Raw genomic sequence first — 21,832 nt, forward strand, 5'->3', positions numbered from 1 at the left:
AGAATAGTCTTTTCAACAAATGGTGCTGGGATGACTGTATTTCCATGTGATAAGCAATGAAACTGGACCCCTATCTCACTCCATTAAAAAAATTAATACAAAATGGTTCGAAGAGAATCTTGAACCCTCATACACTTCTAGTGGGAATACAAATTGGTTTAGTCTCTGTGGAAAGCAGTTTGAAATTAAACAAAGAATAAAATATAACTCCCTAATTCCCTCTTACATACATATCCAAAAGAAGATAACAGAAAATTATGTAGATACTTGTACAACACTATTCACAATTGCCAACAGATGGAAACAACCAATGTCCATCAAGAAATAAATGGATAAACAAAATATGGCGTGTACATACAATGGAATATTATTCAGTCATAACAAGGAACTGCAGATCTGCCACATTGTATAAACTTGAACTTATAGTGGGTCAAATAAACCAGACCTTAAAGGAAAAATATTATATGATTTCACTTATATGAAATATCTAGAATGGCAAATTCATAGAGAGAAAGACAGTTGATTAGAGGTTACCAGAGGCTGGGGGAGGGGAGAGTGGAAAGTGATTGCTAAAAGGGTAGAAAGTTTTCATTTGGGGGGAGAAAAGTGTTTGGTTAATAGATGATAGTGATGGAGCCCAAGATTTAAATGTAACTAATGCATCTGAATTGTATACTTAAATTGATTAAAATGGCAAATTTGATGTGACATATATGTTGCCGTGATAAAATAAAATTAAAAAATACACAAAAACCCCTCCTGGAAGAATAGGGAACTTCCTCAAACTGATAAATGACAGCTATGAAAACCTTAAAAGGGCATATGCTGGTGAGGATTGAAGATTTTTACTCAAATGATGATAGCAGCTCTCTTCAAAATAGCCCTAATAAGAAAAAACCTATCACATCCTAAATGGATAACAAATCATGGTATAAATCATACAAATGTATACTACTCAAGAATAAAAAGAATGATACACCCAAAAATATGCATGAATTTCAAAAGCATTATGCTAAATTATCCTAATTTTATAGGTGTTTGACAAATAGGTCATTTTTTATCATGTAAATTAGAGGGGGCAAATTGTAAAGGAAAGAGAAAAAGAGCAAAAGGTATCCATGACTTATATGAGGCTGGTATAACTGTGATACCAAAATTGGACAGATATATGAGAAGAAAAATTATAAGCTGACCTAACTTATGATACAAAAATATATGGCATTTTAAAATTAATTTAAAATTTTTTATATAAAATAAATATTTAAATTACATTAAAATGTATATTCAGTACTTACCCCAAATATAGTATTCACAAAAAAGAGCTCACCAACATATACACACAGCACTTTACCACATTCACAAGGAAGTAACATATATAGAACAAAACAATAAATTAATATTAGAAAGTCCCTGTGATGGTTTGAAGCTGTTGTATACCCCAGAAAAGATCATGATCTTAGAGTTACTCCATCCCTGGAGTCATAAACCTATTCTGGGTGGGTCCTTTTGATTAGGTTATTTCAGTTGAGGAATACCCCAATTGAGTCCTCTTACCAGAGTCCTCTATAAAATGATCAAAGACAAAGAGAAAAGACACAGAAGCTGAGAAAGAAAGCCAGAAGCCGAAAGCAACAAAACTGAGCAAAAAGGGAGAAATCAGTCCATCTGCCATGTGCCTTGTCACGTGGCAGAGGAGCTGAGGATCACCAGCAGCCTGTCTTCAGAGTCCATGTATTTTCCTGATAATGCCTTAATTTCGTCATTTTCATGGCCTCATTACCAGAAGCTTGCAAGTTAATAAACCCACACTGTAAAAGCCAACCCATTTCTGGTATATTGCATTTCAGCAACTTTAGCAAACTAAAACAATCCATTATACTATTCACAATAGCATAATTAAGCTTTGCTTTATACCAAAAGATACAGAAAAAAGACTCAATGTAAATCAAAGCATGTTCATGCTTCAATTGAAATCTAAGGAAACTGGTAACAGGAGGAAAGCTACTTGCCCTAACAAATGTCATCCATCAGAAGCTAACAGGCCGGGCCCATGCACTTCCAGAAAAAAAAAATTCAACAAATGATGCTGCAATAACAGAATACTGACATGGGAAAAGAATGAAATGTGACCCCCCCCATACAGCATACAAAAAAAAAAAAGCTGACAGGAAATATGAGAGTTAATATTCACCCTATATTTTCCCTCACGAGTAACCTGATCTATTTATATTCCTCCTTTTCCATTTAACACATGGACCCTTATAAACCTGCTAAATCCATTACAATACAAAGTGGAGAATGAATAAAGACCTAATCTGAGACATGTTCCTTTTCTGTTACTCTGGGAAAGTGGAGAAAAGTGGGAAGTTTCTGGTGGAGACCCGGGAAGGAACGGGTGTTCCCTTCCATCACATGGACTAGTTGTAAATGGTTTACAGTTTTTCAAAAGGTCCTCTTGTTAAGACACTTTTGATGTACTGTTTTAATTTTCTTGGATGCTCAAGCAAATACCAACGCGATGGTTTGGTTAAACTGTGGGCATTTGTTTGCTTGCACTTTTGAAGGTAAAAGAAAGTCCAAATCAAGTCTCAGTAAAGTGTTTTCTCCACGAAGATGGGTTATGGGGCAGGTTGCTGGTGCTCCTTGGTTCATGGCTTCTCTGTCACATGGCAGCGTACTTGGTGGCCTCTCCATTCTCCCCCAGGTTCTGCTGAGTTTCAGCTGCTTCTTTTCATGGCTCTTCCTCTATCTGAATTTAATTCCACATATAGGGCTCCCCCAGGTCTGTATTCTTCTTCATCTCCAAAGTTCTCTGGCTGCATGAGCTCTGTGGCTCTGAAGCTCTTTTTCCAAATGTTTCCTCCTTTAAAGGATTCCAGTAAACTAATCAAGACCCACCTGGAATGGATGGGGTCAAATCTCCCTCTAATCAAAGGTTAATACCCACAACTTGGTATGCCACATCTGAGGAAACAATCTAATCAAGTTACCAACCTACAGTACTGAATAGGGATTAAAAGAAATGGCTGCCTCTGCAAGATGGTTCAGGATTAAAACATAGCTTTTCTAGGGTAAAGAATCCTTTCAAACTGGTAAACCATATCAACAGATCAAAGTGGAAAACCACATGATCATATCAATTGATGCAGAAAAGGCATTTGACAAAATTCAACATCTTTCTTGATTAAAACACTTCAAAGGATAGAAACAGAAGGGAACTTCCTCAGCATGGTAAAGGGAATATATGAAAAACCCACAGCTAACATCATCCTCAATGGGGAAAGACTGGAAGCTTTCCCTCTAAGATCATGAACAAGACATGGATGCCCACTGTCACCACTGTTATTCAACATTGTGCTGGAAGTCCCAGCCAGAGCAATTAGACAAGAAAAGGAAATAAAAGGCATCCAAATTGGAAAGGAAGAAGTAAAACTCTCACTGTTGCAGATGACATGACACTACATGTTGAAAATCCTGAAAATCTACAGCAAAGCTATTAGAGTTAATAAATGAGTACAGCAAAGTGGAAGGATACAAGATCAATGCCCCCAAATTAGTTGTGTTTCTATGAACTAGTGGTGAGAAATCTGACGAGGAAATCAAGAAAAAAAATTCCATATACAACAGCAACCAAAAGAATTAAATATTTAAGAATAAGTTTAACTAAGGATACAAAAGACTTATACACAGAAAACTAAAAGAAATTGCTAAAAGAAATCATGGAAGACCTAAATAAATGGAAGAGCATACTGTGTTCATGGATTGGAAGACTAAATGTAGTTAAGATGTCAATTCTACCCAAATTGTTTTATAGATTCAATGCAATACCAATTAAAATCATAATAACTTATTTTGTAGAAATAGAAAAACCAATAACCAAATTTATTTGGAAGAGTAGGATGCCCTGAACAGCTACAATTATCTTGAGAAAGGAAAATGAAGTGGGAGGTCTCACACTACCTGACTTTAAAGCATATTACAAAGATACAGTGGTCAAAACAGCATGGTACAAGCATAAAGATAGATATACTTACTAATGGAATCAAACTGAGTGTTCATAAATAGACCTTATCATCTATGGACATCTTTGATAAGGCAATTAAGCTAACCCCATCTGCGACAGAGAAGCCTCTTCAATAAATGGTGTCTGGCAAAGGGTCTAAATAGACATATCTCCAAAGAAGATATATGAATGGCCAATAAGCACATGAAAGGATGAACATCAGACATTAGCTTTAAGGGAAATGCAAATTAAACCACAATGAGACACCACTTCATTTCTACTAGGATGGCTATAATAAAAAAGCGAGATGATAAGTGTTGGCAAAGATGTGGAGAAGTTGGAACCCATATACATGGCTGTGGGAATATAAAAGGACACAGGTACTTTAGCTGTCTGGTAGTTCCTCAAAAGATTAAACACAGTTATCATGTGACTCAGCAATTATACTCCTGGGCATAAACCTAAAAGAACTGGAAATACATGTCTGCACAAAAACTTATACATGAATACTTATAGCAACATTATTGATAATAGCCCATAAGTGGAAGCAACCCAAGTGCCCACCAACTTCTAATTTCAATAAAATGTGGTATATCCATATAGTAAAGTACTATGCAGCCATAAAAAGGAATGACATTCTGATACAAGCTACTACACAGATGAACCTTAACTCCATTATGCTAAATGAAAGAAGCCAGTCACGAAAGGCCCCATATTGTATGATTCCATTTATATGAAATGCCCAGAATAGACAAATCCGTAGAGACAAAGAAAATAGATTGGTAGCTGCCAGGGGTGGAGGGGGTTGCGAATAGGAAGTTAGGAAATGACAGCTAACAACTATGGGATTTCTTTCTGAGATGATGAAAGTGTTCTAAAATTGGTTGTGGTGATGGTTGCACAACTCTGTGAATGTACTAAAAACAATCAAATTGTACACATTAAGTGAGTGAAGTGTATGGTATGTGAATTATATCTCAGTAAAGCTGTTACAAAAAAAAACAAAAAAACACAAAAATAAATGGTTTCTGAGAACTGGATATCCACATGCAAAAGAATGAAAGAGGACCCATATCTCACAACTTCTACAAAAATTAACTCAAAATGCCTTCAAGACCTAAATGTTAGAGCTAAGAACTTTTAGAAGACAATGTAGGTAAATCTTATAAATTTTGAGATTGGAGGTGGTATCCTCAACTTTATACTGAAATAAGAAGCAATGAAAAAAAGAAATAGATAATGAGCACTCCTCAAAATTAAACACTTTTGTGCATCAAAGAACTTTGTCAGGAAAGTAAAAAGGCAGCCTCAATGATAGGAAACAATATTTGGAAACCACATATCAGGTAAGGGTTTAATATCCAGAATATATAAAGAGATTCCTCAACTCAACAACAAAAAGACAAACAATCCAATGAAAAATGGCCAAAAGACTTGAACAGACACTTCTCAGAAGAAGAAATACAAATGCCTAAAAGGCACATGGAAAGATGCTTAACTTCACTGCTTATTAGCAAAATGCAAATCAAAACCACAGTGAGATATAATCTGTCATCCACCAAAATGGTCAATATAAAAAAACCCAGAAAACAAGTGCAGGAGAGGATGTAGAGAAAGAGGTACACTTATTCACTATTAGTGAGAATGTAAAATGCTACAACTACTGTTCTAGTTTGCTAGCTACCAGAATGTAATATACCAGAAACGGAATGGCTTTTAAAAGGGGGAATTTAATGAGTTGTTAGTTTACAGTTCTAAGGCTGAGAAAACATCCCAATTAAAACAAGTCTACAGAAATGTCCAATCTAAGGCATCCAGGGAAAGATATCTTGGTTCAAGAAGGCCAATGAAGTTCAGGGTATCTCTCTCATCTGAGAAGGCACATGGTGAACACAATCATGGTTTCTCTCTCAGCTGGAAGGGCACATGGTGAGCAAAGCATCATCTGCTAGCTTTCTCTCCTGGCTTCCTGTTTCATGAAGCTCCCTTAGAGGCATTTTCCTTCTTCATCTCCAAAAGCTGCTGGCTAGTGAACTCTCTCCTTTGTGGTTCTGCAGCGTTCTCTGTTGTCGCTTTCTTGTGGCTCTGCCATTCTTCTCTGCTCTCTCCAAATCTCCCTCTTTCTCCAAAAGGTTTCCTCCTTTATAAGATTCCAGTAAAGTAATAAGACCCACCTAGAATGGGTGGAGACATGTCTCCACCTAATCCAGTTTAACACCCACTCTTGAGTGAGTCACATCTCCATGGAGAATATGTAATTAAAGTTTCTAACATACAGTACTGGATAGGGATTAGAAGAAATGGCTGCCTTTACAAAATGGGATTGGGATTAAAACATGGATAATAACATAGGTAGTGTGCCAGTTTGAAAGGATTATGTACCCTAGAACAGCCAAAGGTTTTAATCCTGATCCAATCTTGTAGAAGCAACTGTTTTTTAAAATCCTGACTCAACACTGTAGGTTGGGATATTTTGATTAGATTATCTCCATGGAGATGTAGCTTGCCCAATAATGTGTATTAAATTTTGATTTAGATAGAGATGTGATGCCATCCATTCTAGGTGGATCTTGATTAGGTTACTGGGATCCTTTAAAAGAGGAAACATTTTGGTGAGTTAGAAATGACAGAGCTGGAACAACAGAGAGAGCCAGCAGAACAACAGAGAGAGCCAGCAGAAACTTCTGAGGAGAGCCTAGAGAAATGATAGATGCTTCAGAGCTGACAGAAACTTCACAGCAGAGCTGACACAGATGTGGATCAGCAGAGAACAGACACATCTGGAGATGCCTGGAGCCCAGCAGACATTGCCATGAGATGTTAAGCAAGCCAGAACCTGGAGAGAGCCAAGGAATGCCAAGAGACAAAAGTGAGCCCTGGGGAAGGAAAAAGTGAGGAACTCCCACAGGAACAGAGGCTGAAAGCAGTGGAGCCCAAGAGCAAGAGACCAGTGTGCCTTCCCAGCTGATGGAGATGTTGCAGACATATCAGTATTCCTTGAATTAATGTATCTTTCCCTGGATGTTTCAGTTTGGACATTTTTACAGGCTTAGAACTGTAAACTTGAAACTTATTAAATTCCCCCTTTTAAAAGCTATTCCAGTTCTGTTATCACATTCTGGCAGCTTGCAAGCTAACACAAGTAGAGAGTGAGCATTTGATGCTGAAGGAATACACATTCTGCAAGAAGACTGATTATAAAAATTCAGAAATGAATGGCACAATGTAGCCTGATTGTAGCATAATAATATAAGTACACTGAATGAAACTGAATGTGAGTATGATTGAGGGAAAAAGGTGGGGGGCTTGTATGAAACCAGAAGGAGAGACAGAGGGTAAAGACTGAGGTGATATAACTTAGGAATGTCTAGTGTGGAAGTATAAAAACATTTTTGCATGAGAAAGAACAAGTAAGAGTCGACATTGCAATGTGTTGAAAAGTGATGGTATATAAGAAAAAGTACAATCACTGCAAACTAGGGTCTGTAGTCAACGGTAACATTGTAAAATGCTTCCACTAAATGTAACAAAGACATTATGCCAAAACTAAATGTCAATAAGCAGGGGGCATGGGGAAGAGGTAAGGATTCTTTGTGGAAGAAAGGGAAATGTCTTCATATAGATTATGGTAGCTAAAGTATGTCTGTTTACTTAGATTGGATTGTATGATATGTGAATAAAACTTTTAAAAAATAAACAGAGAGGAACAAGTGCTAGAGACATTGCAGAGAAAGAGATGTCCCCATTCACTGTCAGTAGTGAAACTGACAGGTGCAGCCTCTTGGAGGACACTGTGGTGATTCCACGGCAGGCAAGGGGTGGGGCTGCCATATGAGCCTGAAACCCTGCTCCTTGGTATATACCTGGAGGAACTGAGTGTGGGGACATGAATGGTGTGCTGGTTTGAAAGGACGTATGTACCTAGAAAGCCGTGTTTTAATCAAAATTCCATTTCATAAAGGCAGAATAATCCCTGTTCAATACTATATGTTTGAATCTGTATCATCTCCCTGGAGATGTAACTCAATCAAGAGCAGTTGTTAAGCAGGATTAGGGGAGACATGTCTCTACCCATTTGGGTGGGTCTTGATTAATTTCTGAAGTCTTATGAAAGAGGAAACATTTTGGAGAATGAGAGCAATTCAGAGAGAGCAGAGCAGAGCAACATAGCCACAAGGAGCAGGGTCCACCAGCCAGCGACCTTTGGAGATGAAGAAGGAAAATGCCTCCTGGGGAGCTTCATGAAACAGAAAACCAGGAGAATAAACTAGCAGATGATGCTATGTTTGCCATTTGCCCTTCCAGATGAGAAAGAAACCCTGACTGTGTTCTCCATGTGCCCTTCTACTTGAGAGAGAAACCCTGAACTTCACTGGCCTTCTTGAATCAAGGCATCTTTCCCTGGATGCTATTGATTGGACATTTCTATAGACTTGTTTTAACTGGGACATTTTCTCAGCCTTAGAACTGTAAACTCGCAACTTATTAAATTCCCCTTTTTAAAAGCCATTCTGTTTCTGGTATATCACATTCTGGCAGCTAGTGAACTAGAACAAATGGCATTTGCCCACTAAAGTTTCTGGCAGCAGTGTTCATGATCCACAATGGATGGAGGTAGCCTAAGGATACGACTGAGGAATGGAAGGTGGGGAACTATGGTGTATACATACAATGGACTAACGAGTGGCCACAAGAAGAAATGAAGTTGTGAGGCATGCAACTAGGTGACTGAAACTTAAAGGCTGTAAGTTGAATGAAATGTCAAAAACAAAAAGCTCAATATTATCAGGCCCCATTTATATAGACTAACTATAATATAAAAACTCAGAGAACTGAAGTTGGGAGCATGGGATAGTAGGTTGGGGCATATTGTAAAGGGTCCTAAATTGTAAGCTCTTATAGCATTCACATATATTCAGAAGTTGTAACTGCTATTTCTAAATTCTGAGATACTAAACTGTTTATATGTAACCTGGTCATTACCAGAAACTTTGGGTATTTATGTAACAAGTGACACTCAGATTTAGAGCTCTGAAGCTATGAAAGTTAGCACTACCCCATACAGGAACTGTTTAAAAAGTTGAAAAAGTGATCAGACTTTGACTAGAGATATGAAGGAAGGTGATCTGGATAGGACTAAGGTAGATCAGAAAATAAGTAAAGGATGATATCATCTATATTTGAAAACTTCAATTTCTGTGTGAGACTGAAGGGAGAGATGTTTATTTGGTGCAAAATTTATACTTTTGGTAGCTCATTACCTAATTTAATGTGTATTAATTAGTGGAATACCATAAGTACATGGAAAGTTGACTAGGGTGTGAGATTTGTTGGTTTGTCCAGGTTAGTGTGATGTCCTGATATATCCCAGAGTAATATTGGCAGTGAACAAAAAAGTATTTGCAAAGTCTCCTTGGGGGACTGGGGAGAAAAGATGAATTCAATGTCTCCATTTGGAGAATTCCTGATAGTCTTGCAAGCAGGGGGAAAACCAATTAAATAGGCTGAGCCTTTGATCTTGGGGCTTGCCCCTGTGAAACTTATTCCTGCAAAGGACAGGCTAAGCCTACTTATAATTATGCCTAAGAGGCACCCCTAGAGAACCTCTCTTGTTCCTCAGATGTCACCTCTCTCTCTAAGCCAACTCAGCAGGTAAACTCACTACTCTAACCCCTATGTAGGTCATGAATACACAATTATGTGATGATATTGTGAGCCACTGATTCTACACCATGCATGGACTGTATGTGTGTTAAGATTTGTCAATAAAAATATTTTTTAAAAAGAGAATAAGGGCTACTTCTTAGACCACCTGGGTTTGCTGCAGGCAGTCACATTGCAAAAGTTATATCATTGTATGGTCATCTTCGGGAGACATGGCTGCTGGAACATAGTTCTAAATTTCAGCTGTTCCCAAGACACTAGAGACCAAAAGAAATATCAAATATGTTGATTCAGCAGTCATGTGCATTTCTTGTATCCTACTTCTCTATTACACTCTCCCTTCTCTTCCTTTTTTTTGTGAAGAATGACATTTATGCAACGAGAGCAATAAATTTCAAAGTACACTGCAACAACTACAAAAGAATAAGGCTATGATGACTCTTTAAAAAGCAGAAAAAGTAATTGTACTTTGGCTAGAGATATGAATGAAGCTGATCTGGAAAGGATTAAGGTAAATTAGAATGCAGGTAAAGGATGATATGGCCCATATTTTAACACTTCAACTTCTGTATGAGACTAAATGAAGAAATGTTTATTTGATGCAAGATTCATATTTTGGGCAGTATACTATCTAACTGCATTTGTATGGTCAGTTTATTTGAACACCATAACTACTTGGAATCTTGAGTAAAGCAGGAAATCTTGTTGGTTTGTAAAAGTTAATACATATGCCTCGATATATACCAGAGAAATTTGGGCAGACAATAAAAAAATATTTCCAAAGTCCCCTTGTGGGACTGGGGAGAAAGGAGGCAATATTCAGCTTCCCCATCTGGGGAATTCCTGATATTCTCACAAGCAGTGGGAACAACCAATTCAATAAGCTGAGCCTTTGATCTTGGAACGTTTCCCTATGAAACTTATTCCTACAAAGAAAAAGCTAAGTCTACTTACAATTTTGCTGAGAGTTACCCCAGAGAACTTCTTTTGTTGCTCAGATGTGGCCTCTCTCTAAGCCAACTCACCAGGTGAACTACCGCCCTTCCCCATATGGGACAGGACTCCCAGGATGAGCTGGAACCCAGTATGGGATTGAGAAAGCCTTCTTGACCAACAGGGGGAAGACAGAAATGAGACAAAATAACATTTCAGCAGCTGAGAGATTTCAAACAGAGTTGAGAGGTTATCTTGGCAGCTATTCCTGTGCATTATATAGTCATCTCTTTTTAGTTTGTGGTGTATTGGAGTGGCTAGTGGGAATTACCTGAAACTGTTGAGCTGTATTCCAATAGCCTTGATTCTCAAAGATGATTAAATAACTATATAGCTTTTACAATGTGATTGTGTGAGTGTGGAAACCTTTTTCTGATGCTCCTTTTATCCAGGGTATGGACAGATGAGTAAAAAAATAAGGATAAAAAATAAATAAATAATAGGGGGGATAAAGGGCAAAAAAAAAAGGTAGATTGGCATACTAGGAGTCAATGAGAGAAAGGGTAAGGGATATAAGATCTGTCAGTTTTTCTTTTTATTTCTTTTTCTGGAGTGATGCAATGTTCTAAAAATGATCATGGTAATGAATACACAGCTATGTGATGATGTCATGAGCAATTGATTGTATATTATGAATGAACTGTATATGTGTGAAGATTTCTTAATAATAATATATTTAAAAAAAGAATAAGGCTATATATAATTAAGTTATTGCATGAACTACTTCAAAGGTATGATTCTTCTACAAAGAGTTTTTAAGTTCCGGACATAAGGGGAAAACTGCTATGGGCTATATTTAACAAGAAAAGATCAGCAGTTCCACCACAACAGGAGGTATAAATAATAGGGGGAGGGACAAAAGTTAAGGGGTGCTTTAGATTTCCTATTTGGTGAGGGTGTGTTTATTGACTACCTTTCTCTTGGGAACAATGAAGTTATCTAAATTTCAGAATGCTGATGGAATGTGGCCTCTGGGCATTACACATGATGCCTAATGAATGCAAGTGGCTGAAGGAGGCACTGAATGAGAAGTAGATTGCTGAACTATGGTGCATTCATATGATTGAATATTGTGCTCCTACAAAAGGGAACAAAGTCATGAGGCATGAAACAATGTGAATGAACTTGCGGGACATTTGGTGAGGGAAAATAAACCAGAAATAAAAGAACAATTATTGTATGACCTCCTTTAGAAAATGCTTATAAAAATGAGTAGATTGAAATAATAGTGAATTCCACTCAATGAAAGGGAGTGAAATAAAATAGGGGGAACAAAGGTTAAAATATATTGGGGTGGCCTGGACAAGGTGACTCAGTGGCAGAGTGCTCACCTGCCATGCGGGAACCTGGGTTCGATTCCTGGTGCCTATCCATGCAATATATATATATATATACATACATTAGATAAAAGTACTAGTGGTCAATGAGAGGGAGGGGTAAAAAAATATATTATAGTACGTATGAGTTTTTTCTTTTTACCTTTCTGGAGTGATACAAATGTTTAAGACATGGTCATGGTGACAAATATACAACTGATGATATTGTGAGTCACTGATTGTACACCAAGTACAGAATGTTTGTATGTTAAGAATGTTTGTGTCTGTATGTTGTTTTGTCAAAAAAATATTAAAAAAGAAAATGCTTATAAGAAAACTAGATTGCAAGCTCTTATAGCAGACACATTTAGTCTGGAGTGGTAATTATCATTTCTGGATTTTGAGAGGCTGGTATTTAGAGATAAGAATGAAACTGATCAGGTTGGGATTAAGGTAATTGAGAATATAGGGGTAAGGAAGACCTTGTCTATATTTTAGAACTGCACCTACTCTTTGAGACCAAAGGAAGAAAGCTTTATTTGGTCTGGAACCTAAATTTTCTGTAGCACATAAAGTAACTCAACCTGTCTGGATAGCTTATTTGAAAAATGGAAACACAGGGATCCCAGAATAAGAATGAGGGCCTTTAATCCTGTATAGCTTAATGTAATGCCTGAATACATCATAGAATATAGTGAACAGATAAGCAAAAAGGATTGGCAAAGGCCCTTGAGAGAGGGGAGAAAAAATATGGAACTATTAAACTTTACCATCAGGGAATCCCTTGATACTGTGTCATATATTAGGGATACCCAAATCAACAGACCAAGTCCTTGATCCTGAGGCTTACTCTCATAGCAGAGAAGCTTAGCCTACCTATAGGTATGCCTAAGACTTCCATTTGGAGAACCTTTTTTGTTGCTCAGATGTGCCCTCTCCTGCTAAGCCCAACTCTGTAAATGAAATCATTGCCCTCCCCACCACATGGGCATGACATCCAGGGAAGAAAGTCTCCCTGTGGAGTCGGAGATGACTACCAGTGATGAGCCTGGCCTTAGCACCATGAGATCAACAATTACATCCTAATCAGAAGGGGGAAAAGAAGTGTAACTAATAAAAATATCAGTGGCTGAGAGAGTTCAAACAGAGTTGAGGCTACTCTGGAGGTCACTCTTACACAAGCTTCAGTTAGACATTGCTGCCTATCATAACCTGCCAAACTCCAACCAAAACCACTCCAGCCAATCCTAAAGAACACCTAGGGCAATACATAAGATTCTACAAAGGTTCCATGTACTAGGGTATTTTCCAGAAACCTGCAACCTCCAGATGGGTCCCTGGACCACATAAGTCCTGAAACTTAGAGGGCCCAGCATCTCCACAACATTAGCTAGTTCCATCTCCCTACCCCATATTATTGACAGCCCCATGCAACATGAAAAAGTTAGAATGGGCATAGCCCAAATAACCCTGAAGAGGGGGAGAAAGATCAAGAGTGATGGTGGAATTATACTGAGAAGATCGGGTTTAACAAATGAGCATGAGTGCTGAATCGTTATGTTGATATTTCTTTTAGCCTCCAGTACCTTATAGCAGCTAAAAATAAAAACCCAAAATTGTGGAATTGTAAGCTATGCCAAACTCTGAAATCTTTTCTACAACTAATTATTGTAGAACTTTGACATTTATCGCTTTTATGTATATATGTTTTTAAATAAAAGGAGAATTATAACAGACAAGATAGGATTTAACAAATGTGTATGACTGCTGAATCATTATACTGATATTTCTGTTGGTCTCTACTGTCTTGGAACAGCTAGAAGAAAAAAAAATCATGGAACTGTAACCCATACCAAACCTTAAAATCTGTTCTATAAATACTTGTTAAAATGTACTTGGAAATGTATTGCTTTTTTGTATATAAGTCATATTTCACAAAAAATAAAAAGATGGATGGAGTCCATTCTACTCTGCTTTGTTTTTACAACTGCTAGCCCAGATGGAATAGGTCAAGAAAGAAATTAGAGAAATAAACAATAGAATATTTGAAACTCTGTTTGAAAAAAGAGGTTCAACCTTTCCTTCAGAAAGTACTTGGCACTTCTGTAGCCAGATAAATGAAAGCAAACAAAATCTGCAAGAGACTACCTAACAGCCTAAATTATATCTGAACCACCACCTCTCACTTACCTTCCCTTTCAGTTCAAAACACTTGGACAATGGCCAAAGAGAAATGATCTTCTCAAATGCACCCTGAGAATATGCCAAAAAGTATATATGTGACAGCAAGAAGCTATTTCATCAGTAAACCAAAATGCCAGAAACATTCCATCTGCTTTGTTTTGTATTATTCATGGCCATAAAGCTAAATAACATATATGACCACAAACCATACAGTGACCAAGGGGACAAAGTAATAGTAAGGTTGACCCATTACTATATATGACACTACTACCAGGAAGCTGAGATGAAACAGGACCTGACATACTCTATGGATTCCAAAGTTTCCTTTGATCTAAAAGTATGAGAAATGCCCATATCCTGTTGGAAACGGATATGCAGCAACCAGAACGCAAATGTGCATGCAAATAGGCAAAAATGTACTTGCTCCAGATATGTGATAAATCACAATCACAAGTTACATCCAGCCTTTCCATTCACCTGTTTGTTCTCTATGTAATACTTTAGTCTCTCTAGTATTTTCATTGTAAAATATTCCAATTTTGTAATATGCTTGAAAGTCAGGAAGTGTGAGTCCTCCAACATCATTCTTTCCCAAGATGTATTTGGCTGTTTGGGATCCTTGGCTTTTCCATTTCTGCAGAGTAGGCTGTTGTAATTTTTTTTTTTTAATTTTAAAATACAAGTTTATAAAATATATATAATTTAATTCCACATTAAAGCCAGGCTACCAAGGTTAGAAGGAGGCGTAAAAATCAGATAGAAATCCCGAGGTCCCAAGAAAGTGCGCTAGGAGACTGGGATTTAGACGAGAAGCAGCACAAGGCAAAAGTCTCCACAGGCTGATACAGTTTAGTGAAGCAAATTCAGCACTTCTCTCTAAACTGTTCATTAACAAGCCACTTCTTGCTGCTCTTTGTTCAAATCCTGAAACTTTGAGGCATACCACGTGGGAGATAGTTATGGGCTCCAGCAGCCCACCGGGAAGAAATTCTTTGGGTTGTAGACATGAGAGCCAAACCAAAATCACGCTCCAGGCAGATGAAGTTAAAACCCTGGACCACGGGGACCCAGCAGTAGAGTGCACACGTGCCCCACGGGGACCAGTCCCCCACGCCTTACACAAACACAACACAGACTCAGCACACGTGCAGGAGCAGGAAACTCCTGCGCTTGGGCTCCTGCCGGGTTGGGGTGAACAATATACTTGAATGGCCAAGAAGATTCCAGCTCCCGGCATGAGACTCACATCCTCTGAGCTGTCAAGCCCTGATCCCCAAGGGGCTCCTCTACAGGCTCCAGGTGCAGACCAGCTTTCTAGAAACTTCTCAACCTGGCCTGGCAGTACACCTATCTGGTGTTTCTTCAAGTGAAGAGTCTCCTCAGAAAGGAGCTTTTGGAGGAACATCAGGAGGTAGCCATTCTCTGACCACTCCCAGAAAGTAAAGTATGAGGGGAAAAACATGAAGGACGTGAGGAACATAAATTCTGAGCAGCACAAACTAGTTCTGAGAGGTGTCATGTTGGTTTTGTGTTTGGGGGGTGGGGTGGGGGAGGAAAGCTCTGACCATAAAAAAACCCTTTAAAATCCATCCAGAACTTCAGGGAAAATAAAAAAAATAAAAGCTACACTTTTGCTTAGTATGTTTCAAAAGGAAACTGGACACACTGTACACAGTGAGTTAATGGGAGAGAGAAGGAAAAGAAACAAGGGACAACCTTCTGTATTTAACACGCAACATCTGTAACCACTCAGGCACCCAGACTGCAGAGCCCTGTGGAGAGGACGTGGTGCTCAGGCACCCAGACTTTCACGAGCCTCGGTGCACTGAGCTAACACTGGTGCTGAAAGATAAGACGGGAGGCCTGGGCTGAGCCTCAGGTCCAAGCCCAGAGATGCCGGGGCTCTGGTTTCAGGGGATTCTCCACCAGGTGCACCTGAGCCACAGCCACTAAATCTCCCTCAATATGAACCCCTGCCAATATCCTAACTTTTCAACTAAAAGAAACAGCCACAGAAAGCCATCTTTTTTCCATAAGAAAATAAATGTATACTTCCAGAAGATTAAGTCAAAGCACAGAGGCAGGAAGCAGCGCCAACACTTCAGATGAACTCTGCAGCTCCCTCCTCCAGGGAACACCAGCTGGAGTATCAACACCTTCACTCTGTCCCTGTGCCAGACACTTGGTGACTCCCTTTTCTCATCCCAGAATTACAGAAGTTACCCCTTTCTTGGAAATGATGCAATATCTCCCTGTATTGGCTGTCAGCCCCCAGCAGGCCCCAATGACTTCGGGTGGTTGGATGCTGGAGGCTCTGGCCACAGCCAGGCTTATAACCCTGTTTCTATTTTACCACCAAGGAAAAAGTGAGAGTCAAGTGTAGAAAACGCCCAGGTGTGGTATTCAGTCACAGACAGCTGTATTCCCAGGGCCAGCTTTTTATCAGTAAGTTCAAGCCCTGGACCATGACTGCAGGAGAGGCAAATAAGTCTTGCCTTTCAGCATCGCCGGAAGGTCCGGGATATTCTCCATGCATTGGGCTCCTCATAGCGGTTATACAAGGGCTCAAGACACTGCTGCTTCTTCTGCTTGCTTAGCTTGGTGGGGTCAGAGACCTTGAAGAAGGCCGGGGCAAATTCCGCCAGCCACCGGGGATCGAGGGTGGTGACTTCATGCATGCACTCCTTTGTGGTCAGCACCAGCTCGTGGTACACCACCCATTCTGGCTGTCTGTGGAAGAGTGCGCTGGAAGGATGGATGTAGACCACCTGCTGGTCAATAAGTGTCCGGTAACCCTCCTGTGGGTCTTTTTTGGCAGCATTTCGGAAGAATCCACTGCAAATGGCTTTTTGCACTCGAACTGTAGACTTGCCACAGGAGACCACATCCAGTTTGTGTCTGTCCATTATGCCTAACATTTGTTTACGAATGTCCTGGGCCCGACGCAGGGAACGAGCCTGGATAAAGTTCTCATAGCACCATGGGTTAGAAAACTTGTTGTTCTTCCAGGAGTTGTACACAGCCAGCAAGGTGAGGTGGTCCCCCTCAGTCTGGTGGAATTTGGCCTTCTGATCCGCGAGGGCTTGTTTATCCTTTGGCCTATAGAAGACGTTCTGAACAGACAGCATGGACACAATGGTCAGCATTTCCTCACTGCATCCCAGATGTACAGACATGATCAGCATTTTGCACAGCATCGGCTCCACAGGGAATTCTGCCATCCTGCGGCCTAGGCCTCATCGTCCAGGGCCCCCAGTGTGTATAGCTGCTCCATGGCGGTGATCAAGGTTTCCATTGGTGGGGCATCCATGAAGTCAAAGGACAGCAGGTCGTTGATGCCCATGGCCTTGAGAGAGAGCACTGTGCTGGCTAAATTGGTTCTCTGGATCTCTGGCACATTGGTGGTCAGCATTTCATCTCGGTAGGCACGTTCCGTGTACAGCCTGTAACATTTTCCTGGGCCTGTTCTCCCAGCTCTGCCAGCTCGTTGCTTTGCCTGAGCCTGAGAAATAGGTGTCACCACAAGCTGGTCAATCCCCGTCTTGGAATTGTAAACTTTCTGTTTCACAAATCCAGGGTCTACCACATAGTAGATGCCATCAATAGTCAGCGATGTCTCTGCGATGTTGGTGGCAATCACAACCTTTCTGCTGCCAGGTGGAGCCGGGTCAAAGATCCGGGTTTGCATCTCACTAGGAAGAGCAGAGTACACTGGGAGGATAATTAACTCTGGGACATCAGGTCCCAGGGATTTCATTCGTTCATACAAGATCTCACAAGCAGTGTCAATCTCTTCCTGACCAGTCAGGAAAACCAGGATATCGCCTGGTGGTTCTGTTAGATGGATCTGCATGACAGTGATCAGGCTGGCATCCAGATAATCTGTCTCAGGTTCCTTCGTGTACAATATTTCCACTGGATATGTTCGACCTGGGATGGTAAAAATGGGGGCTTCATAGAAGTACTGAGAAAACTTCACTGCATCTAAGGTGGCTGAAGTGACAATCAGCTTCATGTCCTGCCGTTTCTGAACTGTCTTTTTCAACAATCCAAAGAGCACATCAGTGTGAATTGTTCTCTCATGTGCCTCATCCAACATGATGATCGCATACTGAGTGAGGTCAGGGTCAATCAGGCACTCTCTAAGCAACATCCCGTCTGTCATGTACTTGATGACTGTTTCAGGGCTGGTGCAGTCCTCAAATCGAATGGTGTAACCCACCTCTTGGCCTAAGCAACAACCAAACTCCTCCGATACTCTTTTGGCTACTGACATGGCTGCCACCCTCTGGACTGGGTACATCCAATCTTGCCCCTAGAAGTATAACCTGCCTCCGCCAAGTACTGTGTGATCTGTGTTGTCTTCCCAGATCCTGTCTCTCCAATAACAATCAGGATTTCATTGTCATGGACAGCCTGGACCAGCTGTTCCTTCAGTTTGTAGATGGGTAGGCTTTCCCTCTGCTCAATGATTGACATCTGGGTCTTTTTTCCATAAGAAGCTTTGTTTCCCCCAAAGGCATGCTTCTTCCACTCAGGAATATCATTGGGCATCATCCCAATGCCTCTCATGTTGGCAGCAATCTGTCTGCCTTCCACATCAGGCAGAGGATCAACCCAGTGTTTGTTGAGTCCCATGGGAATGGAATCCATTTCCGCTTCCCGCTGGGCCTGCTTGAGTTCCCACCTTTCTTTAGCCAAGGCACTCTGCATCATAGCTGCTTGGGAGAGGGAGCCATCCGGGTTCTTAACAATTTTGATGGGGCTCATGTCCATGCTTTGCTTGGTGTGCCCTCTCAGGAATGGAGGCTCTTCCTCAACCAGTTCAATCTCAAGGTCCTCATCTTCTTCATCATCCACTTTAGGGAGAATGCCAGTCTCTTCATCAAAGTCTGGGAACTCTTCCTTGGAAAGGACATTGGCAGCAATCATCTGTTTGATTTCCCATTTCTCTGGGTCAGAGATGCGGGTGAGGCGCTTGGCTCCAGTGAGTCATCCTCCACTTCAGGGGCACTGACAAGGGACAGGTGAGTGGGTCTGTCAGGATTCCGCATCGAGGTCTCCTCATTGGTCTCCCCAACTAGATTTCTGTGTCGATTTGGGTTCAGATCTTCTCCAGTCTCTTGATCTACATCCTTCATGCTCAGACTGGTCTTGGTCCCAGTGAAGGATAGCACTTTGACCTTGACCCTCTGGCCTTTGCTCACTACATCAGCCACATTGGCCACGTGGCCTTCTCGCCAGAGCTCAGAGATGTGCACCAAGCCTTCCCACCGCTTCCTTAATCCCTCTAGCTGCACAAAGCACCCAAACTGCATGATGCTGGTAACTTTGCCATTGTAAATGTCCCTGATAGCAGGTTCTTCAGGGGAAGGGCGGTCCACATGCTTATCCTGCCACCTGTCCAGATTCCTATCCCCAAACTTGTCCCAGTCCTTCCGGTCTTTGGGGGGACTCTGACTTCTGCTCCTTGACCAATATCTAGATTTTCCTTTATTCCTCTCTCGGGTCCTGGAATGTGATCGACAGTGGGACAGACATCTCCGTTTGTGGTCTCTGTCTCGATCTCGATCTCTGACTCGGTCTCGATTCCAGCTCCGCTTCTTCTTCTTTGTCCTGTCCCGGTGCTCAGCATCTCTCTGCTTCTCCTGGCCAGCTGCACTGGGCATTAAGGCTTCCAGTTCTTTCAGGACATTCACAGTGACTTTTACATCATCCTCATCCAGCATGGTCCGAACAGAAGGATTGTCTGGTTGGCAAAGAACTGGGAAGAGTTCCTTCAGCTTTTCTTTTTCAGTTTTGGATTTAATAACTGGATCTTTGCTAGTGGAAGGCTTTGCTGGACGTCGCATGGTTTGTATGAGACGCAGCAAGTTACTAACAAGAGAATCCGTGAATTCTGCACCATTTTTGACTAGAGAAGCCTTAAAAGTATCGAAGGTGGTATTTTTCTCAGCAAGACTGATCACAAATTCAGTCAGATCCTTGTCATTTGTCCCTAAATGATTGTCCAGTTCAGTGCAAACCTTCGACACCAAAGACAGATACTCGAGTTTGGCGAGTTCTTCCGCGGGGCCTAGCTCCGCTCCGGTTATAGATCCCACAACAGCCACAGCCATGGTTACAGTTCCCTCTCAACCTCCTCACTCGGCTGTTGTAATTTTGATTGGGATCACATTGAATCTGTAAATCAGTTTGTGTAGAATTGACACCTTAATGATGTCTAGTCTCCCAATCCATGAACAAGTAATGGCCTTCCACTTGTTTCAGTCTTCTTTGATTTCTTTTAGAAACATTTTGTAGTTTTCTGTATGCAAATCTTTTTCATTCTTCATTGAAACTCTCTTACTCAAGAATGACTGCACTATTGTTATCATGTGCAATGATGTAGAATGATAAACAATGTGATCTCAATCAAAACTACAACAACCTACTCTGCAGAAATGGAAAAGCCAATTGACAAATTTATTTGGAAGGCTAAACGGTCCCAAACAGCCAGTATGCCTTTAATTTATATGCATTCGTGTTATGATATTGAATGCTTCCTCACATGATTTTGCCTTTTGTTTTACTGTGCAAGCTGCTAGAATGTGATATACCAGAAACGGGATGGCTTTTTAAAGGGAGATATTATTAAGTTGCAAGTTTACATGCTCTAAGGCTGTGAAAATGTCCAAATTAAAGCAAGGCTATAGAAATGTCCAATCTAAGGCATCCAGGGAAAGATACCTTTGTTCAAGAAGGCTGATGACATTCAGGACTTCTCTCTCAACTGGAAAGGCACATTGCAAACATGGCAACATCTGCTAGCTCTCTCTCCAGGTTCATTATTTCATGAAGTTCCACAGGGGCATTTTCCTTCTTCATCTCCAAAGGTCTCTGTCTGCATGGGCTCTCATGGTTCTCCTGGCTCTCCCACTTTTTCCAAAGTGCTTCCCTCTTAAAGGGCTCCAGTAAGCAACCCCACCTTGAATGGGTAGAGAAAAAACTCCATGGAAGCCATCTAATCTAAAGTTACCACCCACAATTGGGTGGGTCATAGCTCCATGGATCAAAAAGCTCCCACACAGCAATATTGAATGAGGATTAAAGGGCATGGCTTTTCTGGGGTGTACAACAGATTCAAACTGGAACACCTTTTAACTATGGTTGCAGAGATATAAGCCTAAATCTTTGTACATTTTTCACACAGAACTGTTCTGGCTCCGTGACAGGGTCTTGTCATTGTTGAAATTGTTGTTGCTTTTTACAAAAAAGACCAAATTTTCTTTCCAATCCAAATATTCTCCTGTTTCCTTTCCTTCAGCTATACCAGTGTAATACTGATGACCCTAAGGATGGATTTAATATGTTTTCATCTGCCCCTGCTACCCACTAATTCATTTTTGTGCATTATCTCCAATGTTTGGAAAGCTCTTTATACCCTTTTTGATATTTCCTATTACCCCTTCTATTTTCTTTTTAAATCTGTCTCTTACTCTAAACTTATGAAGTGTAGTGAAGAGTCAAGTTGTTACAACTGAGTCTGAATATACATACAAGTTCAAGTAAGCTGGTGACTTCGGACAATGTTTACTGATTTTTGCACATTAATTTTGTATCCTGCCACCTTGCTGAATTTATTAGCTCAAGTAACTTTGCTGTAGATTTTTCAAGATCTTCCAAGTATAGT

General features: G+C 40.4%; 1 pseudogene; it reads right to left on the reverse strand.

The window, feature by feature from the left end:
• Positions 1-16,658: 16,658 nt before the first annotated feature.
• On the reverse strand, positions 16,659-20,302 carry LOC143657456 (ATP-dependent RNA helicase DHX8 pseudogene; annotated as a pseudogene).
• Positions 20,303-21,832: the final 1,530 nt, after the last annotated feature.

This window comes from Tamandua tetradactyla, chromosome 2 (genome assembly GCF_023851605.1).
Source record: "Tamandua tetradactyla isolate mTamTet1 chromosome 2, mTamTet1.pri, whole genome shotgun sequence".
Classification (NCBI taxonomy): domain Eukaryota; kingdom Metazoa; phylum Chordata; class Mammalia; order Pilosa; family Myrmecophagidae; genus Tamandua; species Tamandua tetradactyla.